Genomic DNA, 23,734 nt, shown 5'->3' on the forward strand with positions numbered 1-23,734 from the left:
AAAGATGTAATAAATACCACCCTCTCAGGTTTTGTGGGTGCTTCCCATGTCCCTGGTAACAAGGGGGGTGCCTCTGTAGCTGCAGTCTCTGCTTATTTTCACACTATCTGGCAGGACTCCCCATTGTCTCCAATCCTTAGGAAAGAAAAAGGAGACTTAGAGAGATTAACAATATCCCAGGCTGGCAAGATGGAGACCGGAAACTAAGTTTTCTTACTCCAAATTCAGTGTTCTATCCCCATCAGATTATTATTCTGTTTCTTCTTTCTTTTCTCAGATGGTGGGGGGGGGGGGGGGGCTCTTCCATAGTATACACTCTTCTTGGCCTACGAAATGTGGTCAGTTATTTCATATTTTGTTTATTAAAATTCTATGGCAATGGAGTATATACATTACTCCATTAAGACATCAAACACTACATAATAGTAACAGCTAACATTTATTGAATATTCACTATAAAATAGTCATTGCTACTAATGCCTATGTGGTACACATAATATAATGCTCACTGTCCTATTAGTCATCATATAACAAATTTTTTAAAACATAAATACAGAGAATATAAGTAACTTTACCTAGGTTGTGCAGCCAGCATAGATCTTGACTCTAAACTAAGACAGTCTGCCTCTAGAGCCTATGTTCCTAACCATATACACATTGTGTTTTGTTACAAATGAGAATAAGCAAACCACTTATCTTTGATCTACTACTAAAGGTCAGCTAATACATGAACCTTTAATAAATACATCACAATATTACTATAGGATGCATAATAGTATGTGAAATCAGCTCAATGCCTTATACTTGTTAGGTGTCTGATACCTATTAGCTCCCCCTTCCCCATCCTCTGTGAGTGAGGATGATAATTTTTTCCTCTATTTTCTTCCAAGAACATTTAGCGAGCACTCTTCATGAATTGGGCCCTGGGCTAATGACATGCTGGGCCTGTGACTCTGTCAAGACAAAGTCGAGGCTCTTCAGCAGCTCCCAGCTACAGGATGGGGCAGAGGGGTCAACATAGCAGAGCTTTCTATGGGCATCTTGGGGAGTATAGGGAAAAGAGTGATGTACACAGTTGGTGTGTGAAGGGCACTTACAGAGCAGACTTGAAGGCTGATCAGAAATCCACGGTATGAAGAATCTGGACATCAGCAAAGACAGGTATGAAATTTAGAGGATAATAATAGTCAATAGCTGGTAGGACATACTGTGTGCCAAGCAGTGCTCTAAATAATGTATATCTAAATTTATCTATTAACCCATTAGGCAAAGAGAGGTCAAAGAACTTACACAAAGTCACAAAGCTAGGAGGTGGCAGGGCAGGGATTTGAACCCAGTGCAGTCTGGCCCTAGAGTCTGTGCTGTTGCATTACCTCTAAAGAGGCAGGAAAGTTAGGGGACGTGTTTCATTGGAAACCAAGTAGATTCAGGCACTTCTAGCCCATAGTTGTTAACCATCCGAAAACAGCTCACTTCTGCTCACCTCTTTGTGAATGAGCAGAGAGGAGCAGAAGGCGGAGGCTCAGGCTCACAGCGCTCTGCAAACAGCTAGAGCTCCAGTTCTGTGCAGAGCTTACGCCTCTTCTAGGAAAATCACTAGAAGAAGAAACGGCAGCAGAAACCATCGCTGGACTGATGAGCCCTTCGCAATCAGGATTCCTTGGCAAACTTCCCCATGACGTTCGGCCTCGGCAATCTCAGCAGCGCCTGCACTTGAGATCCTTAAAGTGATCTCAATAAATCACCCATAATTCGTACAGGGCTGTGTTGAATGGTTCGTATTAAGCTGGATGTCTAGGGCTGTGAGTCTAAAGAGATTTGAGTAAATTGGAAATACATCAAAAATGCTGGAGAAAGGACAAACATAAATGTTTGGCTCTGTTCCTCCCCATGGACAAGAGGTATTGCCTCTGCAGCTTAGGGCTCTGCTTTCTAAGGACACGGATCTGGGAAAGCAGTGAGGTTTTGTGCCTGTCCCCTCCTGCCCACCAGGGCCACCGCTGGGATTCTACAGTCTCCTGCCTGTCACTCGCCTTTCTCGTGAACACAGGAAAGGCCCGAGGAGCAAAGCTTGAGAGCGAGTGCCGTGCCTACTTGTCTCAGCGCCCAGCTCCGCCACACTCACATGCTAGCCCACACTGGCCTTTAAGACTTTGTTACCATCCTAGCTGATTTCTTCCTGCCTGCTTGGACAGTGGCCACCTCTTCCTTCTGATTCCACCAAAGTTGAGGTGCGTCCTGCTTCTTTTTGGAGAGGTTTGCTCTCTCTAGAATGTGGTTTACTTAGTAGCTTTGCAATTGGGCTCTCTGATTGCCTCAAAAAAAAAAAAAGGAGGGGGGACAATTTTTTATAAATTACTCAGCGCTTTCTTCTATATTAAAGTGGAATCAACGTTCTCTTGGGGTTTTCAACATTATAAGCAGAAGTGGAATTTCTTTAGTTAAAATCTATCCTAGATGTAATTACTATTGTATGTATACAATGTTTCGGGAGCCTGGATTTGACTCTTGGCTTTACAACTCACTAGCTCTGAGACCTGTGACAGGTCACCTAACCTCTCTGACACTTGGTTTTCTCAAGTCTGAAATGAAAGGCTGACAGCATTATCTCACAAGCCTCATTCAGTTCTCATCGCCCATTATTTTTAAAGAAGGTCCTGAAAAACTCATCCAGACTAGAATGTTCTCAGTTCTGCCTTATTTTAATGTCAAGTTTTTAGGATACCTTGTCTGGAGTGTATAAAACGTATTTGTTTGTCTGTGTCTGTTTTCTCCCAGTCATAGGTAAAGTGCAGTCTTTGAAGCAGACAGGTCACAAACCTTAAACACTTTTTGAGTTTACCATGGAATTAAGAGACTTCCTCTAAACTTATTTTTATTTTATTTCTAGCACATAGGGAAAGTTGTATTGATGCCAGGTAAGGTAAAATCTGTCAACGGAGAGTTTTTCATTTTCTATTACTCCTGAAACACCCAGGCTCTTAAGTGGCACCGGCAATGCAAGGGCCTGGGCGTGAATACTGGAAACGAGGAGACAGCCGCCCCAGGCAGATGCCACAGCCCTGCTCTCTGGCGCAAATATTTTAAACAAGGGTTCCAGTCTTGGGGACATGCCAAACTCTGGCTCTGCCCTAAAATAAGGCAGCCCCCGTGAGCTGGGCTGTCTACAGGACATCTGCAGCTTTTTGGTCTTCTAGGGCTTTCTGTGTCGGGCATCACTTAGGATGAGAACAGTCTTTCCAAGAGCTCTTGCGAGGATTGATTTGGAACCGCAGGAGAGACATTCAGAGGTGAGAAAAAATCCTGCAAGAAAGTGCAACAGGACATTTTTCCCCACTAAAAAGATATGTAAGTTGGGAAAAATCGTTTTATTTATGTGTTCATTTAGTCAGAGCATATTCACTGGGTAGCTATTACATGCCAGGTATTATGCTAGGTACTTGGCCCCTACAGTGAACAATACAGACAAGGGCTTTGCCCCCATGAAACTTGTAGCCTAGGTGATAAAAAATTAGATAAATATTTACATTAAATAATATTTTAAATTTTATTTAAGTACTGGTAAGAAGAAGGAAAAAAATATTATAAGCATTTATTACAGGGGCTCAAAATCAAATTAGAATCATTAGAAAAGACATTCCTATGGAAGTGACATTTTCACTTGGATTTGAAATATGTAGGCACAGGATACATAGTGAGAAGAGAGAAGACAATATTCCAGTTAGAGGAAGCAGCATGTGCAAAGGTGCTGAGGCAGGAAGAAGTTTGGAGAAACCAACCTGGACAGTAGCAAAGACGTATATATGTTGATATTTGGGGAGTTCTCTCAATTAAATGCATATCTTGGCTCTAATAACTCTACTCTAAAGCCTACCAAGTGGCAAGCCTGCTTCACACAGGCTGGGCTTCCAGTCAATGTTATAAAGCCTCATTCTTAAACAAAAAGAGACAGCTAAGGATCTTCAGACCCTTGAGAAAGTTCTATAACCCAGAATACAGAGGGACTTGGAAGAGCAATCCAATTTTCAGGGAGCAGAAAGAATTTTTAAGGTAAAACAACACTATACTAAAACACTCAGAGAAATAAAAAAAATTATTACATCATGACAAAAGAACAAGTTAGTATAAAAAATGACATTCAGAGAATATGGAAGAAAGAGCTATTGGCAATTTAAATGATGAATTATGACAGTCAAAATGAACAAAACTAACCAATAAGAAGGTTGGAAATTAAAGTTTAAGATATCTTTTAGAAAGTACAAAAAAATAAAAAAGATAGAGTATAGGAGAGGAAAGATAAGGAACGAAATTTATAAATACTAGAGGTTTGATGATCCACTAAAGAAGTCCAGAAAGAGACAGCAAAGGAACAGAGAGAAAGTAAATTATTAAGGAAATAACATAGAGAAAGGTCTTAGAGACATAACAAAAACTAATCACAATACTTCTATCCAAAGGCAGAATCAATTTCTCTACTCCCTGACCATGAGCTGGCTTTGTGACTTGCTTCAGCCAATAGAACAGGGGTCGGGAACCTATGGCTCGTGAGTCAGATGTGGCTCTTTTGATGGCTGCATCTGGCTCACAGACAAATTTTTAATAAAAAAATAATAACATTAAAAATTTAAAACATTCTCATGTATTACAATCCATTCATTTCCTATTGCTCATGTTCATGGTTGCGGGTGGCTGGAGCCAACCACAGCTGTCCTCTGGGAAAACAACAAATTTTTATTGGATAATGTGTAACATACACAGGTCGTTGTATGGCTCTCATGGAATTACACTTTAAAATATGTGGCATTCATGGCTCTCTCAGCCAAAAAGTTTCCCGAACACTGCAATAGAATATGGCAGGATTTTCGAGCCTAGCCCTCAAGAAGCTTTGCAGATTTCCACTCCTTTTGGGACCACCGCTAACTACTGTAACCTGTGAACAAGCCTGGCTGCCCCGCTGGAGAATTAGTAATAATACAGAATACAGAGAGGTGATTCTATCAGAGCTCAGCCTAGATCAAAGGAGCCTGGCCAGGTCATTAGAACCACTCAGCAGAGCTCAGACCAAATTGCTCTCCATAACTAAATTTTTGGGTGCTGTCCATGCAACAAAAGCTGATACAATGAGTTTCTAGATCAAAAATTCTACCAGGCGCCCATCCCAATAAATAAATTAAAGGCCCACACGAAAGCACACTGTTATAAAATTTTAAAACATTATGAGATAAGGAGAAAATCTCAAAGCAAAAGCAGATCACTTAAAAAGGAACAGAAATGAGGATGGCATTGAACTTCTTAACAACCCTAGAGGCTAGAAGACAGCAGAGCAGTATCCCTGAAGTTCGGAGGGAAAAATATTCCTAACCTAGATATTTTCTATCTAAACAAGATGTATTAGTTTTCATAGCTACCATAACAAATCACCACAAACTTAGCAGCTTGAAACAGCACAAATGTATTGTCTCACAGCACTGGAGGTCAGCAGCGTGGCAGTCTTGGCTCACTCCTTAGGCTGGAGGCTTGCAAGGCTGACGGCACAGTGTTGGCACAGCTGTGCTCCTGTCTGAGGGCCCTTGCTTGTGGGTCTTGTTCCCATCTCCAGGCTGTTGACAGAATTAAGTTTATTTCTGCTTTAGGACAGAGATTCCCATTTCTTTGCTGGTTGTTGGCCAGTGTTTGTTCTCATCTTCTCAAGGCTGCCCACATTCCTAGGCTCACGGTTGCCTTCCTTTGTCTTCAAAGTCAGCAGGGTTGCACGACAATGAGGTGATTGCTGGGAAGAGGAGCAGGTGGATGAGGGTGTGGGGGACATAAATGGGGTGGATAAAAACTTGATTTGGGGGTGGTGGTGAACACACAATACAGTGTACAGACGTGTGTTGTAGACTTGGGCTCCTGAAACCTTTGTAATTATGTTAACAAGTGTTACCCTAGTAAATTCCATAAAAAAATATAAACTTTAAAAAGTCAGCAGGGCCTGACCTGTGGGTGGCACAGTGGATAAAGTGTCGACCTGGAAATGCTGAGGTCGCCGGTTCGAAACCCTGGGCTTGCCTGGTCAAAGCACATATGGCAGTTGATGCTTCCAGCTCCTCCCCCCTTTCTCTCTCTGTCTCTTTCTCCTCTTTCTCCTTCTCTGTCTCTCTCCTCTCTAAAAATGAATAAATAAATTTTTTTAAAAAAGGTAAAAAAAAGAAAAGTCAGCAGGGTTGCATCAGATCCCTGTCATGCTTTAAATGTCTGATACCACTTCTGCCTCATCTCCCTTCTCAGTCAGAGAAAGTTCTGACTGAGAACTTTCTATCATATCATCATATTGGGTCCATCTGAACTGTCTAAAATATTTTCACCATCTCAAGATCCATTATATAAATTTTATCTGCAAAGTCTTTGCGATATAGTGCAACATCTTCACAGGTTCTAGGGATCATGATGTGGTCATCTTTGGGGACTATTACTCTGCCCACTAAGCTATGAAACCAACATTAAGGCTAGAATAAAGACATTGTTTTAAACATATAGTTTCTTATTTTCTGTTTCTCAAAATAGCTTCCATCAAATAAGGTAGTAAAAAACATAAGAAAGTCTTGAGACTGGAAATAAGATAAAGTTGAAGGAAAGTCCCAAGAAAAGAACTTTGTGGAAGGCTGAGGTACTAATGTATGGAAAACCTCACTGAAGATGGTGGTGGTGAGGTATGTACTGAGCTAAGTAACTCCAGAAGTAAGTGGGTCTGTAAGATTGATGGTGTACATAGCACTGTACTCTAGTTGATAAAGTTGAGTCCCACATTATTATAGGTTAACCACTATCCACGGACACTGGGATTGAACAATTAAATAAGTAGATGACACATGCTAGGAACTAGGCTTTTCATTGTTGGAGTGGGAGATTACAGGTAAGCAATGAGAGAAGGCTAGAATGATGATACGTGTCTTAGTGGATTAGAGTTAGAGACTTCTCTATAAACTCATGTACAGCTTAATATAGTACAGATGGATATATCGAGAAATATTTATAGAAATACATATCTGTACACCAGTTAGTATACACATAACCCTTTGAGTAGTGAGTTTTTTTCATGCTCGCTGACCCCCGGGGAGTGAGTTTTTTTCAAAAAATGAAATTAGTGTCAGTTCCAGTTTTATTAACTTAAAATCATGTTTGTTTGATAACCAATTTATGGAAACAAGAAGAACATACGTTTGCCTTTTTTTTAATGTTGCCTTACACATGTACGATCATACTCTGGATGGTCAGGAGGCACGAGGACGCACATGAATGTTCATACTCTCAAACGGTTAATAGATTAGAGTTAGAGACTTCTCTGTAAATTCATGTACGGCTTAATATAGATAGACGGTTACATTGAGAAATATTTACAGAAATATGTATCTGTATACCAGTTAGTATACACACATACAACCCCTTGTTCTCCTAAATGAGACAGTGCTAAAGCAATGGCAGCCTGGTGGCACCGAGCGTACCTCATGCCGAGATCTTAGTTTCTAATGCTGCTCTCCAGTAAAAGGCACCAAGGCTTCTTGGAGAAAAGGCCGATTCTAAAACCATGGCAGAAAATGACCAAGAGGATGCTGAAGCATCATGTAGAGCCAGAAAATAAGGGAGTGCTGGTACACAAATGAATAAACAAAACCCACAATAACAAATAAGAAAGGTATGCCAAAGGTGTATGGGAGCCAACAAAAGTTCAACCACAGTTATTTAGAGCACAAAATAGTTAAGATGGTAAAAGGAGTATTGAATTATAACCTAAAGTCTAAAAGGAATTCATGAGTTTATACTGATAGAAATGAATAATTGAATAAATAAGTAAATGAGAGGAGAACAGACAAGTCTCCTATGTAGAAAAATTCCAAATAATTTATGTACATACTCCATCATACAAGTGATAGGGCATAACCCCCAACTTCTTAAGTGTATGCTGACACAATGACTCTCTCCTGAAGAATATAGTTGTTTTATTTAAAAAAAAAGAAAGGGCATTTTCATAGTGGAATAAACTGACAAGCATTACCTCAACTGAGTTAGTCAAGGTCAACATCAACAATGGTAAGTCACATTGGTAGTATATCCTTGATAAGATGGACTAAGAATGACACTTTACCACTGTGTTCTCCCTCCCCCAAACCCATAGCTCCAGTCTAATTATGAGAAAAAATGTCAGACAAATCCCAATGTAGGGGGCCATTCTACAAAATATCTGACCAGTACTCTTCAAAACTGTTAAGGTCATCAGAAACAAGGGAAGTCTGAGAAATTACCACAGCCAAGAGGAAGCTAAAGACACATAAATGTAATGTGACATCCTGAATGGAATTCTGGAGCAGAAAAAAAAAAAGACAGTTAAAAATTAAGGAAACCTAAATGAAGTATAGACTTCAGTTAATAATGTAATAATATTGGTTCATTAGTTGTGAACCCAAAGTCTGGATAAAACCCCTCTCATTAATTCTCATGATAACTCAACACACCAGCTATTATTATTCCTTGTTTTACAATTGAGAAGACGAAGTTTAGACTGGTTATGTAACTGATCCCAGATCACACTCTTTAGAAACAGCAGATCTAGGATCTCAACCCAAACTTGTCTGCTTCCAAAGCTCAGATATCTCACCACATTATCCTGCTTCTTTAAAAAGATCTTCAGAGCCCCTCCTCTCCTTCTTGCCTCCTTCCCTTCTTCCCCGACCCACTTCTCTTTGCCGAGGTAAAAATGGATACTGCTAGACAAGGGAGTGAAGAACACTTACAGAGGGAGGTAGCAGCTGTGCTGGGCTGTGAAGGCAAGGCAGTGAAGGGGTGTTTTAAGAAGGGAGAAGGAACAGGTGCAGTGGAAGCAAAGCAACACGACACTATTTCCAGGGAGTGAAACTCCTAAATCATACTTTGCAGCTAGAGGAAAATAAAGTAGGGAAGAACAAACAGGAGGGAATGGCTGGGAGGGGTGTGTGTATGTGTGTGTGTGTGGGGTAATCAATTCTAAGGCACAAGATGTTGCACAGGTCTGACCTCAGCACTACAGAGCTGTGCATCCTTGGGCAGCTCCCTCCCCTCTCTGAGCTTTTGTTTGCTCTTCTCCAGAGGGGGTTACAAGTAGCACCTAAACAGGTTGGTGTCTGAGGGCAAAATAAGATGATCCCTGTAATATTCTGCAGAGACTCTGACAACAGAGGAAATGCTGAGCAAGCATTAGTGAGTCCTATTTTTTTAAAGTCTAACTAAAATGCCAGCTCCCATTCAGCTCTTCCTGACGTTCTGAGTCAACTCTTGACTCCTTTGTCCTCTTTGCCTTTCCATTCCTGTTTTCATGGACCTGAGTGGCAACTGCCTGGAGAGAGGCTGGCCTGGGCTCAGCAGCAGGACCACGGTGAGGTTTTGCTTCCCTCCAGCCGTGGAGGGCAGTGATAGTGAGTTCGACACACCAGTGAGAGGCGCTTGCTGTGAGTACAGCCCATGGAAATGCTGCCAATGTCCTGGCTTCTGGGAATCTTTCTGATATTTCAGAGGCCTTTCCCCTGACTCAGGAGTGACATAAGGGCAGTGGTGGGATTCAGCCGGTTCACACGGTTTGCCAGAACCGATACTTAATTTTTTGTTGAGTTCGGCGAACTGGTTGTTAAAATGGCACTTGTAATCAGGGTTCTCTCTAAGGTGGGTGCCTGGGCTGCTGCCCAATGTGAAAATCACAAATTTACATCCCTAACTCTTTTTAATGCTCATTTGCGCAACAGTGTATTCTAAGTGCCTGAGGCAATGTTCATTCTGTCCATAGGTGAAAAAAATTGCAAGTAAGGACCCCAATCAAGAAGTAATATGGAAATATCTTAAATAACAGTTTTACTGTTTTTTGTCAGGTATTATTTAATATCTTTTTATTAATACTTTAAAACTCTTTCTTATAACATAATCCAGTTTTGTGTACCTTTGTTATTGTTCTTATTTAAGTATTAAATGCATGAAATAATCAACTACCTTTCAATATATTGTTTTTTTTATACATCAAGTGGTCATTAGGGCAGAGGACCAGTTGTTAAATTATTTGAATCCCACCACTGCATAAGGTGACCCATTTTCGTGTTCTTGGCCATCTGCTGGCTTGACATTGGGTGTACATTGTTGTTTCTTTCTAAAACACATTTCTTCCTAGTCTCTCAGGCTAACCAATGACACCGAAGGGATTACAAAATGAAAATGTCTTGATAATGGAGTTATGATTCTGACATTTCCATTCAAGCTTCTCCAAAGTTTTCAAGCAATATATGTTTTATGTGTGCTTGTGATGAACATATGAGGTCCCTTAAAAGCCATTCCAGCCTCTTGTGATGCGGTCATAAAAATGATCTCAGCATTGAAATGCCTCATTCCCATCATGTCAGCTTTGAGACCACTGCTAGATGAATCACTGGAGAAATGAAATGCTTAGCAAAATGTTTTTCTTTCTGATTGCAGGGCTGAGGTTTATTTGATTAAAGGATAATAGTAAATTGATCAAATATGTGGGTGTTTGGAGTTTGTTTTTATTGCTGCTGAGCAAGTTTTCTTTTTTATTTAATAAATTTTTATTAATTTTAATGGGGTGACATTGATAAATCAGGGTACATATGTTCAAAGAAAACATCTCCAGGTTATCTTGTCATTCAATTATGTTGCATAGCTGTGCAAGTTTTCAAACACAGCAACCTGATTAGATTTTCCTCCCTGTGGCTCCCTGTGTACGAGGAAGGCTGATGGCCGAGCCTGGTCAGTTTCCCTGATGCCGCTGTGATCTGGAGAGATCACACCAGTGTCAAACCAGCATCGGTGAAGCCCCCTCCTCATGAAGCATCCAGTAATTTTATGACAAGCTGACTCGGAAGCTTTCACGGAGTTCACAAAAAATAAAACTTAGCTTTGCAGACTCAATCTGCATAGTTCGTTTCTATGAACATTTCTCCTTTCACTTGGGGTCCCTGTGGCCCATCACTCTTTCCCATCTCTGTCACCTTCATCGTCCCATTACCCACATAGTGACGATTTCAGGAAAATGAGAAGAGGTTGCGAAGAAGCTTAAGGATGTGGGGGCAGACAAGAACTGTGTTCTCAATTCTGCCCCCAGCTGGCTTCCAGAAGCTTCTGTGTCTCAGGGAGTGGCCGGCTGTTTCTCTGCTCTGAAATCCCCATTGATTAACCTTTGTTATTTTGAAATATCACTAACCATAACAGCAATAATAAATGATAAAGTGGGTTAAGTGTATTCCTTGTGCCCAAAGTGCACCGAAACCTTCCGTTCCTTATCTCCTCGAATCCTCACAACAACCCGGCACGGTAGATGTTGTTGTTATCGATCCAGGATGACTGAGGTACAGCGAGTTTAAGTAACGGTACAAGCAGTACAACTCATTCAGTGAGTCTGACTCTGGGTCCTGGGTATATAATCACTGCCTTAAACTGCTTCTCACATATTGTAAATGTAATATTTTGTTGTTAAAATTTAGGTGATATAAATGTGTGTAATGTGGAAAGTTCAGTTTTTATCAACTTTCCCCCTGACCAGTCTCTACCTTCCAGATCATTCCAGCCTGGATGACCTTGTCCAGTTCTGTCTCCTTCCAACCTCTCCTGAACAATGATCCTATGACGGGGCCCAGATTCTATAAGGAGCCAAGCTACCTGAGGCAGGTGGCAGCTAGGAAGAGACATCCCAAGAGGGTCAAGCAGACCCACACCAAGATGGTGAGGCAAGCGGCGTGTGCAGTGTGGGTGGAGGGTCCCTTTCACAGGCCCAGCCTTGGAAATCCCCGAGAGGCCAGGCAAGGCAAGGATTCTAGAGGGTGACAGCCTCCACAAACCCTTGCCCTGGCATTCAGCATAGACTGTCCCAGTGACCAGCTGACCTCTGAGGTTGAGTGTAAGTCCCTGAGGTGGGCGGAGCAAGGAGAACCTTAGAAAAATACACTTAATCCCATCTCCTCTCACAGACTATCTCAGATTCCCTGCTACATACACACACACACACACACACACACACACACACACACACATTCACACTCACACAGGAGTTCATTTCTCTCTCTCTGCTCTTTTCTGTACTACACTAGGAAGGGATATAGAAGGTAAACAATGTGTCATTCATTCATTCCCTCACTCAATAAACATGCTGGTGGTTGTCTAGAGTTCAGAGACAGATAAAAGGTAAAAAGCATGGGCCTTGAGGTTAGGTCCCTAGTGTTGCATCTGGCTCTGCCTCTTTGTAATTGTGTCGTCTTAGTCATAATTTTTACTCTCCGAACCTTGGTGTGCTCTTTTTAAGTTTTAATAAATGTCCAACTTCTCTTGCTTTCTTTCTCTATCAATTTCTAGCTATCTGCTTATGTTAACAATAGTATAGTTACATCCCAAGAAGTTGGGAGGTTTGGGATTACAATGTGCAGAGCCTGCTGTGCCTGGCTTATAGCAGGTGTTGAGCAGGATTAAAATCCAGGTAAAAGTGTAAGACAAGGGACCAATTCAACCTGCAGGGAGGTGGGGAGAGCTGGTCAACCTTGGAATCCACAGGATTGGGACTTTCTTCTACTTCCTTTTTCCCAGGTACCTGGCAACAAAATGACAGTGTTGTGAATAAACTAGGCAATACAAGGATCTAGGGCTAGTCTGTGCTTTGGGAAGTAAAGACTTGGGAGAACTGGGAAAATACAACTTAATGTCCTGAAAATGTCTACTAGTCGAGTCGGTAAACACAACTAGTAGAGGAAATTCCTTGTAGGCATTAACAATGTACAGGGAGGGGGGACTTTCTTTGGTAAATAGTTTACCAAGAAAAGAAGGAATGGATGGATGAGCTGGTGCCCTGTGGAGAGAGGTGCCACTTGATGACCAAAGAGGCCAAGCCATTGCACAATCAACCTCTGAAAATGCATCAGCAAACACGAGGCTCCTTGAACAGCCAGAGACATGCTGCAAGCTGCTCATTTCATTAAGTGACCCAGTCCTACCCAGACCAACACAAGCGAAGAAGCGTGTGACCCTGAGAGGTAGCCCGGAGTGAATGAAAACTCATCCAGTTTCACCAGCTAAAGGATGTGGTGGGCCCAGAGCCAGAACGTATCATTAGACTGGAATTTATTCAGGCTCTAGATTTAACCAGCTAGAGTTCTTTCTAAAGTGCCATCCTATTCAAACTTTCAAATAGAAGAATTAGCCGTTTGATGGGATTCGAGTATAGGCAGAACACAATGTCCTTGGCATGGCTGTCTTTCGTACAGTATGCCACCACCATGGCAGGACCATCTGCGGCAGGCAGACACGTTCACAGAGCAAAGATCTCAATAGGCTTGACCTTTGTGGTGACACTGTTCATGTCCTTATAACTCTAAGCAAGCCAAGAAAGAGAGAGGGAAGTGCCAAGAACAAAGCAGAGAAGTAGGGAAAAAACTTGAAATGACCTAGGATGTAAGAGAAACAGAACTTGCCTTCGAACCACACCTGCAGGATGGTTTAAAGCACACACACACCCTCCTCTCTGTGCATGAGGACCGACACTTGCTGACACAAGCTTTAGCCAGGAACTTAAGTCTCATAAACACTGCCATGCTTGACTTCACTTTGAAATGAAAATTCTTCTTTCTGATAAACTAATAAAGATGGATAGAATCCAAAGTGGAAATTAGAATGATGAAAGACAAACTAATATTACACAGCATAATCCTATTTTAGGCATATAATATACCCACAAATACATTTCACAAATCTAGATGGATTTATATCAAAGTGTTAACTAACAATGGATACTTCTACAGGGAAGAATTATAAGAGTTTTTAAATGCGTCTTTATTTTTCTTATTTTTATTAAAATATTCTTTGTAGGTGAACATGAGCTACTTGTAATTGGAAAAATTTTTTTAAATTAAAAAATTTGACAAGCTGATATGTAAAACTGATTGTACTATTTACTCCTTCTAAATGTATAAAAGGCACTAAGGGTGGGGTTAAGGCAATGTAGTCAATAATGGAGGAGAATGAAAATCTCTTGAGAATGACTCAGCTGTTCAGTGTGCTGACCCAATGTTTGACGATGTCACACACTCAGTAGCCTTTCCAGAAAACATTTTTTTCTGATGTGTAAACTGAGTTGGACATTGTTTCACACTTGGAAAGGATTTTTTAAATAAATTATATCATATTCACCATTTTTACCAAGTGATCAAAGCCATAATATCAACTGTGAGTAAACCGTGCTTAACATTCATACATGTCGAATGAATGAATGAAGACAATAAAAGGCACAGTCTTTGCCCTGAAAGAAGTCACACAGAAGCAAGTGCATGAAGCAACTGACAGATAGAATAAACCAGTTACTTATAGAAAGACAGCTGAGGAAGGTTAGCAGTCTTTAAACGCCTTCCATGTACACATTGGACTAAACCGGTGTTTCCCAACATGGGGCCCACGCCCCACAGGGGGGCAATTCGATAGTTAAGGGGGGCATTTGAAAATGGACTCAACACAACATTAACTCTTTTGCCCCGGGCCATTTAAATGCAATGCTAGATATCGGTGCCAAATTTAACAAAAAATGCAATTCTTAAATAATTGCGGTAAATAATTATTAAGTATAATTTCATTTGACGAGACCAAAATATCAACTGGGTGATTGGCGTCGTCAAGTAAACTTCGTCCTGGATTCACCGCGGAGCGTGCTGTCTGCCTCAGGGAACCCCGAACGTTTTAAAAACTCGCTAAACAATGCAGTTATTCTCACCTAATTGGCCCATCGCAACTTCTGTAGTGTTTCACATCATTCAGTTGGTGTTAATTTGAAATAAGTGTCAGTCAAAACTGTTGTAAAAGCTCGTTGATTTAATAAATATACATATATATTGTATAGATATAATTGGTAAGTATTTGATTTTATATCTATCAATATTAAACTCTTTATTAAGTACTTCTTGCATCGGGGTTAGAAAGCACTAATATTTTATAAATATTATTGGGGCTATAATAGTGCATGCATGACAATTTTAATTTTAGAAGCATAACTTTCCAGAAAATTTTGTCAAGTGGAAAAAATATAGATACCTTTTGATTTGCGGTGGTAGTGTAGTAAATGTGTTATATACATTTAAATAAATATGAATTTTTAGTATACTTTTACTCTATGTCACATTGAATATATTTTAACACATATTTTAATATTAGTTTTTAATTGATCTTATTTTTATTTCTTATAGCCCACAGTAAAATGAGTGGTGCAAGCAAGAAAAAAACTCGTCAATATTCGGAGGAATATTTAAAATTTGGGTTCATACCCGCTGTTCACGATGAGCGGATTCCTTTTTGTCTTTTATGCCAGCAATACTTGACCAACGAATCAATGAAACGAGGTCGTCTTGAGGCGCATTTGAAGGCGAAACATAGTGCTCATATTAATTCAGATTTGAGTTACTTTAAAACTTTAAAGAAAAATTTTGAAAAAAGAACAACATTAAAGTCTCTATTTACTGCTCATACTTCAACTAATAATCGTGTTCTTGAGGCTAGTTATCAAATTTCTTTATTCATTGCTAAAACTGGAGAAAATCACACTATAGGAGAGAATTTAATAAAACCGTCAATATCAGCATTTCTTAAAACAGTTCTTGAAAAAGATGACAAAGATGTAAAAGCTATGCCACTCAGTGACAATACTGTTAGCAGAAGAATAGACGAAATGAGTGAGGATATTGAGAAACAACTTATTGAAAAACTGAAAACAAGAAAATTCTCCTTGCAAATGGATGAATCAACTTTGAGAGACAGTGAGGCAGTATTGATAACTTACATAAGATATATTGATAAAGGACATTTTGCTGAAGAAATGTTGTTCTGTAAAAGATTAGAAAGCACCACTACCTCCAAAGATATATATAATAAACTAAAAAACTACTTAGATGTCAATGATATACCAATGAAAAATAGAACATCTTGTGCTGCAGATGGTGCTCCCAATATGATGGGCAAGAAAAATGGCTGCTTAAAATTGATGAAAGATGTGAATCCAGAAATGATTCTTGTGCATTGTGTTATTCATAGGGAAAACTTGGTAGCTAAAAACATCTCACCTGTTCTGAATGAAGTATTACATACAGTAATAAAGTTTGTTAATGCTATTAAAGCTAGTGCCAAATGTGAGCGTCTTTTCAAGCTATTTTGTGAAGAACAAAATGAAGACCATGTGAGACTTTTACTTCATACTGAAGTAAGATGGCTATCTAAAGGAAACTGTTTGAAAAGATTTATGGAACTGTTTGATACTCTTAGTGATTTTTTAAGCGACAAACCTGAAATGAAGTATCTGTTAACAATAGATGGTAAAGCATTTGTGAGTTATTTAGCCGATATCTTTGAAAAACTAAATATATTAAATAAGCAACTTCAAGGAACAAATAAAACTCTTGTCGATGCAAAAGCAAAGATATTTGGTTTTATTACCAATATTGAGTTATGTCAGAAACATATTAACAACAAAAACTTTAAACAGTTTCATTGGCTCCAAAAATGTGAAGTAACTGATACCGCTTTACTTGTTATTGTCAATCATTTGAATATTCTATCGGCTGATTTAAAAGAAAGATTTTCTGATTTAAAACAAATTGATTTCCCAACATGGATGATGCAGCCAATGTTAGTGGATTTGTCTGATATATCACATATGCAGTATCAAGAAGAACTCGCGGAATTGCAAAATGATGAGTTAGTTAAAGCTTTATTTAATATCAAAGGAGCGATGGCATGGCTTTGTGAGGAAACAGAAATTAAATACCCAAATTCAACCAAATGTGCAAGAAAACTATTGCTACCGTTTCCATCTTCATTTTTAGCTGAATGTGGATTTAGTGCTGTAAATGATTTACTGGTAAAAAAAAGAAATCGGCTGGATATAACACAACGTGGAGACTTGAGACTAAAGGTAACCAAATTGGAACCTAATATAAAATCTCTGTGCAGCAAGCATCAAGCGCAAGGATCACACTAAATTATAATAAAATAATAAATTAATATAGAAAAATCTGTATTAAAATTATTTGGAATTTAAATTTCTGTTTTTCATTATATGTTTTGAAATTTTACTTACTGTGTATTGTTAACAATTTCATAGTGATTTCTTCCTAGAACCTATCATTTATGTTTATTAAGTGAACAAATCAATTTTTTAATGTTAAAAATTATGTATGTTACATAGGGGGGGACATAAAAATTTTAGAAAGGTTAAGGTGGGGCATGGCACAAAAAAGGTTGGGAAACACTAGAAACGCTTCCCCTATGGCACCCTATTTAGTCCTCAACTATACAATGGAGTAGATGTCGTTTTCTCATTGACAACTGAGGAAACCAGGGTTCAGAGAGGTTAAGTTAGTTCCTAAGAATGCGACAGCTGGTGCAAGACTGAACCAGGAAAGAAACTTAGCGTCTTTGAACCTCAAATCAGTGTTGGATCTACTCTACTCCAAAGCTCCCTCCATGCCTGGTGTTGTGGAAGCGAAGAGCCTAAGGGAAGGTGTGCGGCAGCCAACCAGCTGTACAAGGAGAGACCGTGAGGGCGTTCAGCAGGGGCTGTTTCTGCAGTGATGGTCAGCCTGGCCCTTCAAATCTGCCAGTCTTGCTTTCATATCAGCTAATAACACATGAACATGTGGGGTTTCAGCACACTCAGAGTCTTCTCCATCCTCACTCCAAACTAGTCACCCCAAATCATTTTGTGCCTTATTTCCCAGCCTGCTCCCGGCCCCCTCAGCCCCTGCTCCTGTGGTCGGCCTTCCTCAGCCAGTCCCAGAGGTCCCCTGTATCTGACACTTAGCTCCATTTCCCCTCATCTCCCTTTGGCTGCTTCCTGCCCCACAATTCAGCTACTCCCTCTTATAATGCCCTGTTGGAGTTTTCAAGGAAATAACTTGCATTAGCACTGAACACACTGTCCAGGGCATTATACGCTTGTAGTGAGTGTGAGTCCTTGTGACTGGGGGACATAATACGATGCAGGGGTGGGGACTTGAGCCCTACAACTATCTGGACTTGGATTCAAATGTTTGTTCTATCATTTGACTAGCTCATCAGGAAAAGGCTTCTCCCCCACCCCCTGCCTTTTCCTGATGAGCCTTTTTACCTTGAGCAAGTCACCAAACTGATCTGAGTCTCAGTTTCCTTTTCTGGAAAATGGATAATGATAACACTTAACTTACAAAGTGGTTGGAATAGTAAATGAGAAAATATATGTGAAGCACTTAGCACAACGCCAGTCATAGAGTGAAGGATCATTAAACAATATCATCATTAGTAATGATATTATCAATTGCATAGTTGCTATGGTTACAGAAATTATGTTGGGGAAATCTGCAGGTCCAGAGACTCGTGAGTAGTACTCATACTGCCTCACCTGGCAGAATAAGCAGGAGCTAGACTTTTAGAATTCAAAACCAAAAACAGAGTGGATTCAGCACACTGACACACAGAGCAGGGAAGGGAAAACAGCAGAAGGGGGAGGGTGCATCTGTAGGACAAAGTATAAAATAGGCATGGAGGATGTTCTGGCAGAGGTGCTACAGAAGGAAACTGTGTTTCATTTCATTTCATTTCATTTATTCATTCATTCATTCAACATACATGCTGGTTGTTTGGAATCCAAAGATAAATAAGGCAATTCTCGTAGCTTCTAGTCTAACTGGGGATTTATTTTCCTTACAAGATCAACAAAGACAGTGTAAAATGATCTACACTGCTGCAGTTGGAGACTAGAGAAACGAGCATCAGGTCCTGAAAGGGCTAAGGCATAAGTAGAAAATATTTTGATAATAAAAAAATTGTTAAAAAACATGCCCAAGAACACATGTCTGCCATGGCTTATAATGCCTTGCCAACACGCTCTCTTCCCTAGAACCATCACAAGTTCCCAGTTAATTGCAAGATAAATTCCAAGCACTAAGGAGATTCCACTCACAATATTTTCTGTTGACTGAATCTTCCTCTCTCCCAGGGAGCCCCATCTTTTACTGTCCACAGGGCACTCTGTGGCCATCTGTGAGTCCACCTTCACTCATGACTGACTGACTTAGAAGACTCTCCTCTCCCTGATCCTTTCAGTCCTCAGTAAATATTAACAGATCATTAAATAGTGGCTTCCCAAAGAGATAACAAAAGGCTGGAAAACTCACCAGTGGGATTAATAGATCTGAGTCACCATGTTTTGTTTTGTTTTTTACTCTTTGCCTGCTTTCGAAAATAACATTTCCCCATTCTCTCTGTTTAGCCAAGGCAGACACCATCACATTCCTGGTCAGATGGTCTCAGACTTTGGGATGATAGCCTTTAGAAGACTCGTCCCCTGAGCTCAAGTATACGTGGGGACACTCTGGCTGGCATGAACCCCTGACCCATCCTGCCTCAGCTTTCAGGGAAGGGGTTCTCTGTGGTGAGCAGAGTCTGTACCTCCAACTGACTGAGTGTGCTGAATGATGCAGTTACAATTTTGTCCATGCCTGGCTTTTCATAAGAGGACCTCATAATCATATTTACTTCAGGTCAGAGAAATGTGGCAGGTGGTGGTGGGAAACCAACAAACAAAGCAAGTCTAGCCTTGAACGTGGTCCAGATCCAATAAGGCCAAGGTCATCAATGAATAGGCATCAGGGGAGGTCAGAAGGAGACAGTGTGGCATTGAGGTGGGTGTCCCTCCCACACCCCTTCAGCTCCACTGTTGAGAGTGAGGCTGATGACATGCTAGAACTGCCTCCTTCTCCAGAGAATGGACCGCGCCAAACAGGAGATGCCCACGCTGAAGGGTCAGGGAGGAGAGGAGAGCCAGAGCCTGAGGACTGGGGGGCACAGAGAGGAAGTGCTTCAGAAATGCTTCAGAGCCCCCGGGACCAAGCGGGATCTCACTCCAGCCAGGACCGAATCCTCCCTTAGCTGCTTCCCCCGCCCCCCGCCTATCCTGCTGCCTCATTCCCTCAGTAAACCGCTTCCACAGGAATCCTCACCTTAGTCTCTGCTTTTAGAGAACCTTCACCACCACAGGCACCAAGCGGCTGAAAATGAAATTCAGGCTCAATGTGGAGGTCATTTTTTAAGGAAACAATTTAATTGCACAATGCCATGGGTGTCACAAAGCAAGAGCTGTCAGCGAGGGTACTGCACTTGCCCTAACTTTTCCTGACCTCAGTGTCAGGAGCCTCACTTCCCAGGCATGTGCTCAAAGGGTCAGGGTGACGTCTGCACTCAGCTAATAATAAAACGATAGAAACAAATTATAAAGCAGTTCATCACCGCCCCATCCAACATGAAACAAACTCTATGAGCATTTTGGTGTTTTACTTTCATAAATTTTATTATACAGGATTTTAATTACATTCCATGCTAATTGAATGGTGATTTATCACTTAATATTAAATGTAAGCATTTTTACTAAGTTATTTAAACATCTTATGCTTTCTATTTCGGTAGCTACCTGCCATTCTGTCACTTGTGCTTATCATAATTTACTTAAAGATCACTTCACTGTTGGTCAATTACACAGACAGTTTGGGTTGTATTGTTGGATTTTGCCTTTAGGATTGATGCCCATATGTGAAATTACTGAAAAAAATGTAAGCATATTTTACAACTAAGAAGCCATATTTACTTCCCCAAGGGTTACATATATTTATCATTTCACCAGTAATGTATATGAGTAGTTTTTGAAGCCTGCTACTTTTCACCTTAAATGTCATTTAAATTTTGTTTTCTAATGTCATCAGGAAAGTCATATTTCAGTGTCATTTAATTTTGCACGTTAATGTTTGCTTATAAGACTTGGCATTTTCCCATATGATAGAATATTTACCAGTTAAGGGTCTCTTTTTGTTAATGGTTGACATGCATCCTTCAACCATCTAGCTTTCAGGATCACATCTAACTTTCACTATCAATGTAGTGAACTCTTCATGCTCCAAAGACACAGACACTTCTTCATATGTATCACAAATATGTATTTCCCCTCGTTTTTTCTTGCTTCGCTTCCTAGTATTCCCTTCAACCATGCAGCTATCTTACATTTTTGTTCACTCACATCTATTGATAGTTTTCTTTGTTATTTATTGTTGTTATTTTTAAACTTAGTAACAAAATCATTTTGGTTTTTAAAAAGACTACAAACACCAAAATGTTAGCAGATGTAGGTTGTTCTCAGTGTTGAAAGATGGTTGATTTTTTTTTTTTACTTATTTCTATTTTCCAAGTATTCTGAAATGAATTAAGTTTTCTGTAGTAGGAAAAAATTTTAATGTATTTCCAAAAATTTCTTCTTTTTTAACATCAAGTTTATTTTAGAGAGAGATGGATCTCTGAATCCTCCAAGGACTTGTCATTGGTATTATTAAATTAGCAATTGTTATGTGACAATCAGCCTAAAACCTGGTGGCTTATAACAAAAGGCATTTCTTATTATAGCTCCTGTGTCTGTATGTGGTCTTCCAGGGCTGGTGATCTTAGCTGGGCTCTCTCCCGTGTCTGCAGGTAGCCTGGCGGGCTCAGTGGAGCAGAGCTGGGCGGGGCTGCTAAGCTGGGGCAGCTCTGCTCCATATGGCTCTCAGCCTCCTTCGGGGACCCACCAGCTGGCTCTGGCACATTCTCCATCTAGCAGAGGTAGATGCCCAAGAGGGCAAATATAAACATACAAGTCCCCTTGAGACCTAAGCACACCCTCATTTCTCCTTCATTCTTTAAACCAAAGCTGAGTCACATGGCAGAAGGCAATATACCATGCCTATTGGAGGGACTCCAAAGTCACGTGAAGGAAGAACAAAGAATTGAGTTCACTATGGGCAAGACTAGAATTTTCTCTTCTTACCTATATTTACAAAGAAATGTCTATCTGTGTCTGGTTTGGCTTAGCAGTAAAAACTGTCTAGGGAAAACAGTCAATGGTATCTTGACCTGTGTGATGACAAATGGTTACTAGACTTTTCATGGCAATCAATTCATAAGGTATATAAATGTTGAATAACTGTGTTGTACACCTGAAATCTACATAATATTGTATGTCAACTATGCTTTAATAAAAAGGAAAGGAAATGAAGGCAGTAAAGGAGATATAGAGCTGATAGAGATAAAAGTCTACTGCATGTTTATGTCTGCCTATTCCTATTATTAAGATGCATATATTATTTAAGGTGGAGCGGCTTAGAAATTGCACAACTCTATGTAAATATAGTTATTCTCTACTTTTAAAAAGCTTATTAATATAAATACTTTACAAAAATTTCACTCACATAAGAAATTTTTTTTTTATTACAAACACTATACTACAAATTGATAGGAGACCTTCCTTAGGTCTTTCACAAGGGGAGACACACACTGCCAGACCGAGATATTAAAGGGGAAAAAAGCAGGTTGTGGTTCAGAGGTCAGACTCCAGGGAACTTAGAAAAGGCATGAGATGGATGAATAAGCTGGGGGATCTATAGTGCCCCATTTATGGGTAAGCGGCCACTGGGGCACCTCACCACAGAAACAAATGGGCCCCAGGGGGAAACTTTCTTTTGTGCCTTCAGTCTATGAATAGCCATCCAGAGCCATGGGCCCCGATCACAGCAAGTAAATTAGAACAGGCAGGTGCAGTGACAAAAGCGATTCCTGAGAGGCTTGTTTACAATGTCAGACAGACGTCTGAGAGGGCAGGTGTGCAAGAACAAAGGGAAGCTAAGTAGGAAGCTACAGGCTGAGCCTCTCAACCTGCCCCTGTCACCAGTGTTCTAGCCTGGGCCAGGTTTATCTTGAGATGTTGTCTTTCTTGTCCCATGGGGACCTGCTGGTTGGGAGATCATCTGAAGAGTGGCTAAGGTGAAAATGTTCATCTTCCTGCACATTCACAGTGCATGTCACAATTTATAACAGCTTTCCATAGACTCCAGTTCATGTATGTCTCACAATACCCATTCAGGTATTTGGAAATGTTTATTCCCTCTTACACTGATGGAAGCAAAAGTTCAGAAAGGTAGTCATTTAACTATCGTAAATCAGATGAAAAATACTTTGGGTTGCTATAGTCTAAACTCTTTGCAAGTTCCTGTTGCGAAGGAAAAGAAGCATGTTGTGGTCCAAGGATTCTACTGTAGCAAGAATAACTTTCTCAAGGTTTCACCAGCAATGGACTTGGGGATGTAAAGTAAGATGAGGCCAGAAAGGGGTTCCCAAGAAAGCCCTGGGACTCCAAATCTACTTTTTCTAAGTGAGCAGCTGAGGCCTAGGCCCAGGGTTGAGGAGTGACCTGACTTGGGGGCCAGGCCATTCCCTGCTCTTCAAAGCCCTCACTCAGACCTGAGGTCAAAGGTCTGATCGTATTTTTTACCGATCCTTTCAGAACACTAATGCGCTACTGGAACAGCTCACTTGCTAAAAGCCTCACTACTTTTGGAAAGAGGGGCTTTTAAATAAGAGGGGCTTGTTAAGTGGGCACTCTGGAATTCCCCATTTATGTGAAAAGGGTGTTTGATACTCAAGAGGGTGGTTGTCATTTGGGGGAAAGGTTAAGTCAATTACTTTGTCTGGAGATGGAAAAGATGAAGAGTCGGCTTAATGACAGGCTTCAGGTTGGCGAGGGTTGTTTTGGTGAAGACGGTGACCACCTGCTCATTTTCTCTAAGCAGAAGAACTTAGCCTTTGTCGGGGAAAGATGATCTAAGTGAGGCCGATGGCAGCACAGCTTGTCCTTGCCTCGGCAGATTAT

Source organism: Saccopteryx leptura, chromosome 1 (genome assembly GCF_036850995.1).
Source record: "Saccopteryx leptura isolate mSacLep1 chromosome 1, mSacLep1_pri_phased_curated, whole genome shotgun sequence".
Taxonomy (NCBI): Eukaryota; Metazoa; Chordata; class Mammalia; order Chiroptera; family Emballonuridae; genus Saccopteryx; species Saccopteryx leptura.